Consider the following 15484-nt stretch of genomic DNA (forward strand, 5'->3'; position numbering starts at 1 on the left):
TGAGAATACGTTAGAGAAGATGGAGGGATACGGTGATTGATGAAAATGAATCATAGTATTCGGTAAGGCAACATGTTGAAGAATAAACCCAGACTTGTGGTTGCCAAGGCGGAGGGTACAAGGGAGGGAAGAATTGAAAGTTTGGGGTTAGTTGATGCAAATTATTATATATAGGATGCATAAACAACAAGGTCCTAGTGTATAGCACAGGGAACTATATTCAATATCCTGTGATAAACCAGAATGGAAGAGAATATGAAAAAGAATGTAAATATACATATAAATGAATCACTTTGCTGTCCAGAAGTTAACACAACTCTGAAAATCAACTATACTTCAAGAAAAAAAAAAACTTAAAAAAGGATTTAAAGAAAAGCCTCAGATACGGGGAGAGGGAAAGATACATGGATCAGACGATTGTTACTCTCAGCAGAAGGTTCCACGTCTGCCCCTGGTGAGGTGTGTCCCTGTACACAATTGCAGGCTGTCACCCTCCTCTTATACTAATAAATACAATCACTGAGCCGGTGCTTCCGGGGCCCACACACTCCTTCCACTTTCCAGATCTCTTCCCTAACTCTACGGCATCATCCTTGTGTTCACGATTTGCACCTGCCATTTTACAGCAGAGAAAGGGTAGTGGCGAGGGTGTCGGATTATGTGTGCTGATCAGCGGAATCCCTAGTATATATTAAGACACCATCCTCCAAACAATTCAACAGTTACTAAGCAGATGACTAAGTTGTGACTTATGTTGCCTGTGTGTGCAAATGCAGTACGTATAGAGAGGGGTTTCTGTTTATCTGCGTGCCACCTCAGTCGAGCTATTTGTAATGGCATCACTGTATATGTTGAATTTTAACTTAAGTTTGTACTTCTAATTGTCATTTTAGTTGTTATTTTACTTGTCTTAAAATATGCTTAGATACAGCTTTGACATGAAAAATATTGTGTATGCAGAAGACTGTGTCTGCTGCATACCAGACAATGCAATTAAAGGCACTAGAAATAGCTAAGTCTCAGGAATAGATTATGGGATTTTCAAAGCCAGGAGAAGCTAGTGTGGCTGATTCACACATCATGAAGGACTCTCACTCAGGCACTAACTTATCAAAAGCTTCTGGCTAACTTTCAAGAAGAGCTGTTTAACTTTCATCCATTTACAACGCAAGTGAGCAAAAAACAAAACTAAATAGAGCCAAAAAAAAAAAAGTGTATGTGGCTTTTGGGGTCCTGTGATTTGCCTCAAAATTTTAATATCAACCCTAAGACTGGGAAACGTCAAGATGAAGATTCTGTGTTATGAGAAGTGCTATGTCACTGGGAAGCCATGCAGAACTGTTGGTGGCCAGTGTGGCAAACAAACTTATGACCATGAACGATGGAGACCACATTCTTTCATTTCTTTTTCCCATTTGGAATGGGAATGTCTATAAGGGTTATCCTATGCCTGTCCCACCACTGTAATTTGGAAACAGATAACCTTTTTTCTAGTTTAGCAGGTCCATAGGTGAAGAGGAAATTTGCTCTATGATGGAACATACCCAGCCTCACATCTACTTGACTTAGGTGACTTACACAATGAGATTTAGGACTTTTCAGCCAATGTGATTTAGATGAGATTTTAGGCTTACATCGATGCTGTGCTGGGTTGAGACTTGGGAGGATGTTGGGGTAGGATGTATTTGCATGTAGGATGGATGGGAATCTTTGGGGACCAGAGGATGGACTATGGTGAGCTGAAAAAAACCACCACTCCCCCCAAATATGTATTTTCTTTCTAATCCTCAGAACCTGTGAATGTTACCTTATATGACAAAACAGTGATTATTACCTTATACAGCAAACAATATGATTAAATTAAGGATCTTGAGACTAGGTGTCTAACTTGGGTTATGTGACAGGACCTCTAAAAATTTCACAAGTATGCTTATTCGAGAAGGGCAAAGGGAATTTTGAGACACACACACACACATACAGCGGAGAAGGCGTTATGAAGACTGAAATGACGTAGCTACAGTCCAAAGAACACCTGCATCCACCACAAGCTAGAAGAGGCAAGGAACGGTTTCTGCCTAGAACCTCTGGAGAAAGTTCAGTCCCGTCAAAAACCGTGATTTTAGACTTCTGGCCTCCAGAACTGTGAGGTAATACATTTCTGGTGTTTTAAATTATCAAGTTTGTGGTAATTTGTTTCAGCAGCCCCAGGAAACCAATGCAGAAGACAGGGACATATAATAGTACAGTATGGCATTATCAGGACTTATGAAGTAAAAAAAAATGAAAATTAAAAAAACACTGTACTATAAATGTTAATTTAAAAGTAGAATGAATGAATGAATGAATAAATAAAGAAAAGAAATGCATGTTGGGGGCTTCCCTAGTGGTGCAGTGTTGAGAATCTGCCTGCTAATGCAGGGGACACAGGTTCGAGCCCTGGTCTGGGTAGATCCCACATGCCGCGGAGCAACTGGGCCCATGCGCCACAACTGCTGAGCCTGTGCTCCGCAACAAGAGAGGCCGTGATAGTGAGAGGCCCGCACACCGCGATGAAGAGTGGCCCCCGCTTGCCACAACTAGAGAAAGCCCTCGCACAGAAACGAAGACCCAACACAGCAAAAATAAATAAATAAATTAAGAAATGCATGTGGAAGACAATATGTCTTGGTTGCTTGGGTAGCTTAAACAACAGAATTTTTTACTCATAGCTCTGGAGACATGAAGTTTGAAATCAGGGTAGAGCATGGTTGGTTTCTGGTGAGAGCTCTCCTTCTGACCTGCAGTTTTCTTACTGTGTCCTCACATGGGAAAGAGGGAAAGAGAGAGCCCGGATTTCTTCCTCTTTTTAAAAAGACACTAATCTCATTAGGAGAGCCCCACCCTCATGACCTCATCTAAACCTAATTACCTCCCAAAGGCCCCACCCCACTGGGGGTGGGGGATGGTTAGAGCTTCAACACATGAATTTTGGGGAGTGTAAACATTCAGTCTACGATACCATATAACATGGTGTTTCTGAAAACTGACAGTTTAGGTGATATTTGATCACATTTTTCATATTTATATAATGGGATATAAACATTTAATCCTTTGTTGATATGAAAGTAGCTCGTCGTAACCTTGAATTGATCATTAGACCCATTCAGAGTGGGGAATACAGTGCTCTCCAGGAAAGAACACAGGCAACTCTCTTACTTCACAGGGATTAAAGGGTATGTTCTAAAGGAAAGAATTTATTGCCCTTGAGGAGAAAATATTTTTTTTCTTTTATTAATGGTGTCAACTCTGGATTTAGTAGATTTTCAAATATTTCCAGATAACCCAAGAATCACTAATGATAAGGGAATAGGGCTTTGATGGGAAGAGAATAAAGGGATGAAAGTATGAAGAAAAGGGAGGCTGAGGAAGAAGGGTAAAGGGAGAGGGAGTCCCAGCTGGGCAAGTGGTGTGACAATGGCCACTGCTAGGGGACAATGCTGAACCAGTATGCTAAAGGCATGACCAATACTTACAAAGGGGCACTGTTTTAGGGTCCCAGGAACACTTTGGAGCAGGTCTAGAGATCAGGCTACCAGGTCTTTGGGTGGGTACTTGACCACAGGAGTGGAAGCTGTGCCTGGCAGATTCTGAAAGTCCCTGTCCCACCACCATCCAGTGACCTTAGGACATGCCCAGGTACTTTAAAAGTAAAAAGAACCTTTGGGTATTGGGGGGATAGTAAGGACAACCTTTGACTGCTGTACCTCGCAGTTAAAAAGAAGTCATCAACTTGGGATAGAGCAGGATGGATGTTCTCTTTCACATTTTTTTTAAAAAGTGGATATATAATACTTTAAAAATAAGAAAAACAGTACAAAAAGAAAAGAAAAGCCCTATAAAATGAGGTAAAAGAGGAATATATATATCTACCACAGGCCATTTGTTGAATATTTTAAAAGAAGGATGAGGAAAACTCCTCATCAATGGCATCACATTATTGGTAAAAGGCTAGCTGGCTAGTCAAGTAAGTGCTTAGTCCAGAGTCAGTTCTCTGAGCCCCGGGACTTTAAAATTAGAAGAGGTTGAAGATTAAGAGAAACTAGAAAATGAGCTCTAAAAGTGCCAACAAAAGCTGATGGAGATAATCACTGATAGCTCCCAAAGGACAAAGCTTAAATCCATCACTTGTAAAACTTTGCTTCACGCTGGCTTTGGGGCTTTGTGTTGTTAATGATATCTCTTAAGCTCAAAAAAAGTATAGATGCCTGTGCTGGGCAATGAGCTTCTGGCCTAGAGCAAATCACTGTGATTTAATTGCCTGTTACCTGGTATAGAGAAAGGGGTTAGATGTTTATGATGACATAGCTTTATACTTGCACTCAATCAGCTGGTTTGTGAAGAACATACACCTTCTCTACCCTCAGTCAAGGGTGAATGAACATGGGACATAGAAATGATAGAGTGCCTATATCAAAGAGATATTAAAGATCAAATTCTGAATGTTGCTTACATGTAGATAGCAATGAATTTACAGATGCCTGAAATTCTTTTAGACTGCATTCTGCAAGGCACTAGGTATAGAGTCAGATAGATCTAAAGATGAAACCGCCTCTGCCACATACTCATTATGCTAAGTTGGACATGTTATTAACTTCTTGGAGTCTTGGTTCTCTTGACTATAAATTGGAGGATAATGATATCTATCCTATGGGGATGTTGTGAATGTTAATTAGACAAAGTATCTAAAGTATTTAACCCAGTGCACTTCCTAAATCCAGTCACTATTGTTCTTTGATGCTACATCACCAAATGTGAGAGTCGTCAAATTGCAAGTCTACAAGGGAAAAATACTATGGGGCAAGGTGGTTTCTCCTGTCATCATTAAATCATGCTTACTGTTTACTCTTAAGGTGAATAAGGCTCACTTACTGTTTACTCTTAAGGTGAGTAAGGCTGCTGCTGTCTCAGGCAGGGCAATGTGCCTGGACTAGTGAAGGCCAAGCCAGGAGCAGAGGCGGGTGTGCAGATTCATGAGAAGATAAGGCTGCAAAGAAAGAGAGAAGCAGGTAGGGAGTCGAGCTGGCAATATTAACTTGCACTGTAAGGCTTCTGGGTATGAAAAACATAAGCACCATGTCAAGAAATAATCACAACAAGACTCACACAGAAGCTTGATATTCTAGAAATACTTGGAAGTAGGACAGACCTAAGCTCGCAAAGCAGTCTGAAAAATGATGCCCTGAGATGAGCACCATGGATAGCTCCAGGGGAAGCCGTTTCTTCCTCCCTGAAAAGGTGGCAACTCAGGATTGTTCAAACCAATTTTATGGAGAAGCCAACAACTCTCTTCCTTAAAGGACCAAGATCTATTAAGGCATATTTGATCCCTAACACTAGATATCTATTCAATATTTCTAAATATGTCAGTAACAGCATAATATGTGAATAGAACTGTTGAGAATTGGTTCTCTCTTGGAGAGAAGTAGATCTACTGTGACCTTAATTGGTTTGATTTAGGGTTGCTCTTCATTCTTGGAGATCCTGAACAATTCAAGGTTTTATCAGGAAGTTCCCCACCTCCCGTAACACTAACACAATGTTGACATTTAGGGTTGGTGGTAGGTCAACTGGAGAATGTTTCAACTCTGTGAGATCATGAGTGTGGGAGAGGGCTCCCATTCTGGGGCCATATTTATTCCAGTCCATTAGAAAGTCTAGCTACACTATTGCTAAGGGTTCATAAAGGGGTGGATATAAATTCTGCTCTACTGTCTGTGTACCCATGGGAAAGTCATTTGGTCCTTCTTACTGTCATCTGAAAGATAAAGGAATTGAACTATAACATCTTTTTTTTTTTTTTGCGGTACATGGGCCTCTCACTGTTGTGGCCTCTCACATTGCGGAGCACAGGCTCCGGATGCACAGGCTCAGCAGCCATGGCTCACGGGCCCAGCCACTCCGCGGCATGTGGGATCCTCCCGGACTGGGGCACGAACCCGCGTCCCCTGCATCAGCAGGCAGATTCTCAACCACTGCGCCACAAGGGAAGCCCTGAACTATAACATCTTAAGGGAGATAAGAAGTTCCATTATGATGAAGTAATTTAGTTTAAAATTATTCATTCAGAGACTCCAGAGATGCAAAATATATCCCTGAGGAAAAAGATAAGAGCTGCAAAAGTATATATATAGAATCAGAATTCAACCAAGCACGTCCAGGACACAAAAAATTAAAGTATCATTGGCAAGGGGTTGAAAGAACCATAATGTGTTTGGCTGCAAAGTACTATGGTGTCTTAGAACTGGGACAAGGTCTTCTCAGATCTTCTACACCAGGAATTGGTAGAAATACCAAGGCTTTACGTTAGAGGTTTGAACTATTGTCCTCCAAGTTTCAAGGCTTCTAGATGACAGAATGTTGGGTTTTATAATGTCCAAAGGGCAGTACATCAGAACATAGGAGCAGGCTGTGGGCTCAAATGACCCTGCTGGGACACACAGGCTTTGAATTATAGGAACCCCTCTGACAAAGCAGTGTCTGGCTGATGGGTTTTTATGATTTCTTGGAGAAAGGATTCTCATTGTGATTTCTGAATAATGAAACTGGGGCTCCTCTGTTGTCAGGTTCTCCAACAATTGGATGAAATAAGGCCTTGTATTTTCTGGAGCAGAGGTTCTCAAAGTGTGGTCCTTGGATCTCCATGTGTCTCTGACACCATTTTAGGAGGTCAATAAGATCCGTCCTTTTGCAACTACATATTTCTATGAGGCCTGATTTTCTTCTTAAACTTCAACCAAAATAACAGATCACAATAAATTGACTGCAAGAGCAGATATGAGACTCCAGTTGTTTTCTATGGGGCCAGACAGTATTGAGATTTGCTAAAATATTAAACTGTACCATCTCCTCCCTAATTTGTTTTGAAAAATGTAGTTATTTTCTTTTAAAAAGATGCTATTTATTTTTAACATGTAATGACTTTATTGCTCCTTAAAATTAATTAAACAAGAATGTTATATACATCTTTCAATTTTAATATCTAATATGGTAAATGTTGATAAATATAACCTACATAATAAAAAGCCCTTTGGGAGGCTTCAATAGTTTTTAAGAGGGTAAAGAGATAAAAATGTCTGAAGCCCTGTTTCGGAGGCATCGGAATTCAAGTGTTTCTGAATAGGTAATCAGTCTTTTAATAACAGTAAAAGTGAGCAAAGATTCTTGGTTTCTAAGTTTCTATGAGATGTTAAGTTGTCTGCGAGATATGGGTATTCAGATATTTGGTTTGATGGGGGCTGACCCATAAGGCACATGAGGGTCTCCCTTCAGGGTTTGGACTCTCTCCACCATGGACTGGCTTTGAGCTTGGGAGTGAATCCTGAGAGACAGTATTAGTGGGCCTCACACTATTCACCTATATTTCTGCCTCTAGAATAACCCAGTGATGAAAATGTCTTGCAACCAGGCATGATTGGATTAAATGAAGAAAAACTTAGGATAAATGCAAGGAAAATCTCTCTACTGATGCTAGTGAGAAATATTACATTTTAAAATATTATCTTTAGGTAACTGGTTGAAGTTTTATCACTTAAAAGTATCAAATGTAAAATTCTCTCTCAATATTTCACTCGTGTGTAGTTTACGGGAAACAGTAAACAATATTGTTAAGCTTTATCTTTGGAGCAAAAAGATTTATGACTATGGGCAAATCTCAGTATAAACTGACTAACTGAGATGAAGTCCAAACTAAATATATGAAAATAAATTCAGAATGGAAATACTTTCAAATAAAATGTTAACAGATGACATTTTAATGCTTTGGAATATACTTCATATTTCCAGCTAATACACAATGGAATTATATATATATATATATATATATATATATATATATATATATTACTGGACTTAACTTAATGAAAGCAAAACTCTTGCTTTGCAATTTTGAACAAGTTATTTGGTTTCCCTGTTATCACATCTACTAAATAAAGAGAATGCACCAATAATCATCAGCTCTACATTCATTCATATGTAGGACAAGTAGGTTTCTTAAGTATATTTTGTTCTCTCAGGTAGTAAAACATGTCACCTGCTGTCTTATGATTTTTTTTGTTTACCCTTTAAACTATTTTTACTACAAGGTTCAAAGGCAAGATTCATCACAATCTTAGATCAATCATCACAAAATAGTGAATGGTGACATCAGTTCAGTGACATTTTACAGAAGATCTCAAGAATATCTTTACAGAAAATAACAGTATTTTAGGCAAAAGTAGAATTTTTACCCTTTAAAGAATTTAGATTTTTTCAATAAAAAATATTTGGACTCACTTGATCATTGAGTATTTTTTTCCCACATTTTGCTGGGCTATCTTGGGGGTGGTGGGAGGGGAGTAGAGATAGAGGTGAGGGAAAGGAATAATTCTTGGGCCAATTCAATTTTTATTTATCTGGTTTACTGAAATTTGTGTCATGTGATTTAGGAATTTCAGTTTTCACTACTTCTGGGTTTCATCCAATTTTAAACAACTCTTTCTTAAATTTTTTTGTTCCCAAAGCAGTGGAATAAAAATCTTATCAAAGACCATGCTAATTCAAAGCCATCAGCTTATAGCTTGTCGACCATGCTACTGCATTTTAAGTAACCAATTATTACTTAAAATTCTGGCTTCAGCAGCATTAAGAAAATGTAGGAGTCATGAACTCTGTATGATTACAAAGAACTTGAATTCTCATTAAAGGACACAGAAAGTTAATTAAAAGCTAATTAAAAGGAATGAAAATTTTCGAATATCTGATATTCTCTACTTATTCAGTACATTTGGAAAGTTGAAAACTGATCAATGTCAAGTAAAAGACACTAAAGTCATCCTCTTGGGGTAATTTAAGTCTACTGACTTTGAGAAAAAGGGTCAATTGTTTATATAACATAATCCACTCACATCATATGAAAAGGAGGAAGGAATACTCAGTCTGTAATGTATTGTATAGATTCATTAACTTCAAAGTAGCTGAGCAGGGAATTCTCTAATACAAATGGAATTTATATTTACATTATAGTACATCAGTACTGTAGCCTACATCAAAGCCTATAATTATTATGCAAAGATTCCAAGTAAACAAGTATTAGTACTACAATTAACATTTGAGAAGAGTAATTAGTTAACTCCTTTATCCTTTTTACACAAAACAGATTTCTTTTTTTCAACAAAAGCAACATAGAAAGAATACTACATCCAATGGGAATATCTGTGAAGAAAACAATCAAAATAACAAAAAAGAATTTATCCTTAGTGAAAGAATGGGGACACATAAGCCTACCCCAAAAGAGATAAGTTGAAAATAATGCAAATAATATGACAAATGCTACCCCTGCCTGCTCTCAACCTCTATTTTACTACAGGACTGGATTTCATCTGCCTACAGGACCAGCCCTGCCCAGGTTCAAAGCCGCTGCTGCCTGATGGCCACGCTGTATGTGCAGCCCTGGCAGCTATAAGTCTTGAGATGTGTCAGCCACAGGTGGATCCCTGAGAATGTACTGTGATTTCCTCTTCTGTCCTGAGTAGGATCTTTCCTGTCTTGAAACCTTGGCTTGGGCCCCGACACTCTGCAAAGCTTTCCCCAATTTTCTCCTCCCTTCCTCATTTTGAGGTCTGATCTTGTCCTACCAAGTCCCAGCTGCTTCCTGGATTCTAGTTCCTATAGGCTGCCACTCATCCAGAAAACACACACAGTTATACTTCTCTTAAGATGTACCTGCTGTTTTCTGACAAGGGAAAGATTCTAATTTATGCTGTTATTTTCTGCTTCTGCCCTTGTCTGTCCACAAAAGGAATTTCTACAACAGAAAATCATCAAAGGCAGTACAGACAGTGAGAGACACAAACTCTCCCTTTTCTGCAACGCTTCAGTTACCCTTTCCTCTGCTTTAACTGTATGTAAACCTGCTAAATCCTTTCCTGTTCTCCTTAGCTCCTCCAAGCAGGAGCTATGATCAGATACCAAAACTTCCTGGTTGCATGAAATAAATTTTCTGTAACTGTGTATTTGCTCTAGCCCGTAAACGAGATTGTCTGTAACAGAGTGTGTTGTCAATGATGAATCACACCTGCAGAGCATTTTGTGGCTGAAATGTGAGAGAGAGAAAGAGGGAGAGAAGGGGAAGGAGTGGGAGGGAGAGGAGGGAAGAGAGACAGAGACAGAGAATGCCCAAGAATAATAATAACAGAGTACAAACAGAAAGTTAATCCCACAGCATGCCTCCTGTGATGTCCTCAATACATCCTCCAAGTGAATGGTGCATCCTTCGCTTCTCTCTAGGGTAACTTTTAGAATAACGTACTCTTAGTGCATAAAGGGCAGGAACCTGCCAGTCAGGAAGCCCCATATAATATAGTCAGTCAAAAATTAACCAAACCAAAAGTTCAAGAATGGTAATAAGGAGGGTAAATGGTCAGCAGAGGAATTTTCTCTAGGAGGAAAGTTAAATAATGTCACTCCAATGCATCATTTCCAAGACCAAAGTCTGGTTTCAACAGCACTGCATATACTTATTGGGTAAGTGAGCAAGTGAGGGAGGGAGGGAGGGAGTGAATGGGGTGAGAGCCAAGAATTCCCAGGAATTCCAAGTCCCGTCCCTGGAATTCTTGCTTGGTGACTATGCCACTGTGTATAACAGGCTTCTTTTTGTTGAACTCCCCAACTGGGATTCACTTCATGGATGCCTTGCAAGTTGAATGACCCCAGTGTTTTAATGCAAGAGGTGTCTGAGAGCGATTGAGTTTAGTATCATTTATAGTCATCAGAATAGAAATTGAGAATAATTCCCAGGGTCCAGATGTTGGGCATGATGTAGGCGAAACATTCAGACAACTGAATGTTTAACTTCCATCCAGATGTTTTAGCTGTTATTTCCATAATATACCCTCTACCAGCAAAAAACAAAGAGTGAGTAAATTAATAAGTAGCCAATATAAAACCACAAAAATAAACAAACAAAAAGTGATTTTACCATAAAAAGCCAATTACTAAATAGCAAATGTTGAGATAAAACAAGCATTATTTTTATCAAAATGGTCTATCCTGCTGTATCTCCAGAGTTGCACTACCAAGAAAACCCATTAAAAAAATCACATTTTAATCATAACCTCAGATGGAGAAGGGAAATAGGTGCTAGAAGTTTAGGCATGGAGTAACATTGTTGGTTTTCATGCATGAGTTTCAGTAATGCAGTTGTATGGATGGCACAATTCATTGGGCAAAGCAAGAGCAGAAGTACAGCTCACTTTGGTCAAGAACTGTGGCTACTTCTTTCCATTCACTAAGGAAACTTAGTGAAGTCTGGAAACCAAGCCAGACTTCTTACACTTTCTTACCACCTTTATCACTCACTGTTCTGATAAGAATCAGGCCTCTCAAACAGAGCGGATTTGTACATTGTTCCTCTGTAGGTAAGCGTTAAGGACTAGTATTCTGCTATAATACATGGCAATCACAGAAATGAATCCTATTTTCTTTAGATTTGATAAGTTTATGTTAAATTATGTGATGTGAACTTTGGTACAAAAACATACTTGTAATCATGTAGAGTTTATTATTACTGCTATAGCACAACAAGAACAAATTCACTGAATCTGTCTGTACATCAAACATTATATTATTTGATAAAATAATAACTAAAGTAGCAAAACATGTCATTTAAAAAATATCTCAAAACCATGCAAATAGGGATTATCATACTAAGTGAAGTAAGTCAGAAAGAGAAAGACAAATACCATATGATATCACTTATATGTGGAATCTAAAATATGACACAAATAAACCCATCAATGAAACAGAAACAGACTCATGGACGTAGAGAACAGACTTGTGGTTGCCAAGGGGGAGGGGGTTAGGGGAGGGATGGAGTGGGAGGTTGGGTTAGCAGATGCAAACTATTATATATAGAATAGATAAACAACAAGGTCCTTCTGTATAGCACAGGGAACTATATTCAATATCCTATGATAAACCATAATGGAAAAGAATATAAAAAAAGAATGTGTGTGTATATATATATATATATATATATATATACACACACACATATATGTATAGCTGAATCACTTTACTGTACAGCAGAAATTAACACAACATTGTAAATCAACTACACTTCAATAAAAAAATGAAGAAAAATCTCAAAACCAACACACACACACACTGGACAAAAAACACAGAAAATGAGTAAAATCAAGTTAAATGAAAGTCTTGGAGCCTGGGATAATTTCAGACTTCCTCTGAGTAGGGATGCTTTGGTAGCATCAATATAAAATCTATAAAAAATATATACATGTGAAAACATGCTTGAAAGACATATAGCACAGATACTAGGTTTGTTAGGATGGTGAAATTACCTGTTTTCCAATGTACTTTCCAAACACTCTATACTATTTTTATGTCATTTTACAGTAACAATAATTAATTATAAAATGAATTGGAATTCATTTTTAAATTCCCAGTTCAAATAGCCCCCTTCCAAGAAAACTTTCATAATACCTTACTTATATCTTATTTTTTGAATTTATATATGTTCTAGCGTTACAGTTATCAGTTTGCTTGTAACAAGTTAAATAAGCTGTGCATTAATTTGGTTCCAGATTTTAGGAATGAGCATAAGAATTTGTAAATAGATTCTGGGTGTCATTAATAGTAAGTATTACAACTAAAATTTGGGGATGCATATACTTGTTTTTCTATTCTGTTCAGAAGGGACAACAATCGCCATGTGTACACCTGCAAAAATCATGGGGCTTCCTTCTCCAATCGCTAACTTTTATCTAATATTTCCATATGGACATCCTTTATTCTAAATGGTCACTAATTTCACCCTTTGATGTGGTATTTTTTCTATTGATAGCAGATAAATTATTCATTTGTTATTTAAACAAATTTAACTTTGAGCCTAGTATTTTCCTAAATCTTTGCTACTAGAGATGGGGTCACTCCCAACAGGACATAATACTTTTTTCTAGAGTTTGAAATGGGGACAACCCCACCCCTCAAAGAAACACATGTGCAAAAGAAACTACAACAAGGACCTGGAAGAAGAATAAAAGGGAAAGGGCCTTGATTCAAGTCCAAGTTTTTCCAAGTAAGCACAGAGTAATCTAATTTGTTAGAGATGAGTTTTACATAGCTAGTGAGTTTGTATTCAGCCACATTCGGAGTAAAAGTTGTACACAATGACCAAGTGGTTCAACATGTTAAAATCAGTTAATATAATTCATACCAACAGCCTAAAAAGAAAATCACATCAGGTCAATAGATACAGAAAAACATTTGATAAAATCCAGCTCCCCATTCATGATAAAAACTCTTGGGAAACTAGGAATAGAGGGGAACTTCTTCAACTTGATAAACAATATCCACAAAAAAATCTACAGCTCACATCACATTTAACGGTGAGAAACTTGAAGGTTTCTCACTAAGATCACGTGCAAGACAAGGATGTGCCCTTTCACCTCTCCTTTTCAACACTGTACTGGAAGTTCTAGCTAATGCAATAAGACAAGTAAAAGAAATAAAAGGTATATATACTTGAACAGAAGAAATAAAACTGTCTCTGTTGTCAGATGACATGATCATCTGTACAGAAAAATCTGAAGGAATTGACAAAAAAATCTAGAACTAATAAGTGATTATAGCAAGCTGTAGGCTATGAGGTAATTATATAAGTCAATTCCCTTACTATATACCAACAATGAACAAGTGGAATTTGAAATTAAAAACACAATACTATTTACATTAGCAGTACAAAAATGAAATACTTAGGTATAAATTTAACAAAATATATACAAGATCTATACGAGGAAAACTATAATTGATGAACAAAATCAAAGAACTAATGGAGAGATAATACATGTTCATGGACAGGAAGATTAATATCATCAAAATATCAGTTCTTCCCAACTTGATCTATAGATTCAATGCAATCCCAATCAAAATCCCAGCAAATTACTCTGTGGGTATGGACAAACTAATTCTAAAGTTTATGTGAGAGCCAGAAGACCTAGAATAGCTAACACAATATCTAAGGGAAGAACTAAGTCAGAGGGTTGACATTACCTGATTTCAAGACTTACTGTAAAGCTGCAATCATCAAGACAGTGTGGTGTTAGCAAAAGAATAGACAAATAGATACATGGAACAGAACGGAGAGCCCAGAAATAGACCCATATACACAGTCAGCTGATCTTTGATAAAGGAGCAAAGGTAAAACAATGGTGCTAAGATAGTTCCGTCAACAAAAGCTGATCGAAGAACTGGACATCCACATGCAAAAATACAAATCTAGACACAGACCTTATACCCTTCACAAATATTAGCTCAAAATAGATCACAGACCTAAATGTAATATGCAAAATTATAAAACTCTTAGAAGGTAACATAGGAGAAAATCTAAATGACCTTGGGTCTACTGATGACTTTTTAGATACAACACCAGAGGTACGATCCATGAAAGAAACAATTGATAAGCTGGGCTTCATAAAAACTAGAAACTTCTGCTCTGCAAATGACACTGTCAGGAGACTGAGAAGACAAGCCACAGACTGTGAGAAAATATTTGCAAAAGACATCAGATGAAATACACAAAGAAGTATTAAAACTCTATAATAAGAATAAACATCCTGACTTAAAAAAAAATGGGCCAAAGACCTTAACAGACACTCACCAGAGAAGAAATACAGACGGAAAATAAGCATATGAAAAGATGCTCCACATCATATGTCATCAGGGGAATGCAAATTAAAACAACAGTCAGATATCACTAACACCTATTAGAATGGCCAAAATCCAGAACACTGACAACATCTAATACTGGTGAAGATGTGGAGCAACTGTAACTCTCATTAACTGCTGATGGAAATGCAAAATGGTACAGCCACTTTGGAAGACAACCTGGCAATTTCCAAACAAACTCTTACCTTATGGTCCAGCAATCGCACTTCTTGGTATTTACGGAAAGGAGCTGTGTGCATGCAAAAACCTGCACAAAGATGTTTACAGCAGCTTTATTCATAGTTGTCCAAACTGGGGAGCAACCAGGATGTCCTTCAGTTAGGTGAATGGATCAATAAACTACGGTACATCCAGACAATAGAAAGCTATTCAGCACTAAAAAAAAATTAGCTATCAAGCAATGAAAAGACATAAAGGAACATTTAATGCACATTACTAAGACAAAGAAGCCAATCTGAAAAGGCTACATGCTGTAAGATTCCAACTATATGACATTCTGGAAAAGGCAAAACTATGGAGACAATAAAAAGGTCGTTGGTTGGGCTTCTCTGGTGGTGCAGTGGATAAGAATCCACCTGCCAATGCAGGGGACACGGGTTCGAGCCCTGGTCCGGGAAGATCCCACATGCCGCGGAGCAACTAAGCCCATGCGCCACAACTACTGAGTCTGCACTCTAGAGCCCGTGAGCCACCACTACTGAAGCCCACATGCCACAACTACTGA

The 15484-nt window shown here is 38.0% G+C and overlaps 1 protein-coding gene across 10 annotated transcripts in view; it reads right to left on the reverse strand.

The window, feature by feature from the left end:
- B3GALT1 (beta-1,3-galactosyltransferase 1) overlaps window positions 1-15484 on the reverse strand; it is a 600252-nt gene that overhangs the window by 140951 nt on the left and 443817 nt on the right. For 4 of the 10 annotated variants that reach the window (XM_060302307.1, XM_060302310.1, XM_060302305.1 and 1 more), the window contains exon 3: window positions 4909-5023. The exons of 4 other annotated variants lie outside the window; for them this stretch is intronic. The gene's annotated coding sequence lies outside the window, so the exon portion shown is untranslated. 2 more of the 10 variants (XM_060302314.1, XM_060302312.1) reach the window with 1 other exon arrangement.

This window comes from Globicephala melas, chromosome 7 (assembly GCF_963455315.2).
Source record: "Globicephala melas chromosome 7, mGloMel1.2, whole genome shotgun sequence".
Taxonomy (NCBI): domain Eukaryota; kingdom Metazoa; phylum Chordata; class Mammalia; order Artiodactyla; family Delphinidae; genus Globicephala; species Globicephala melas.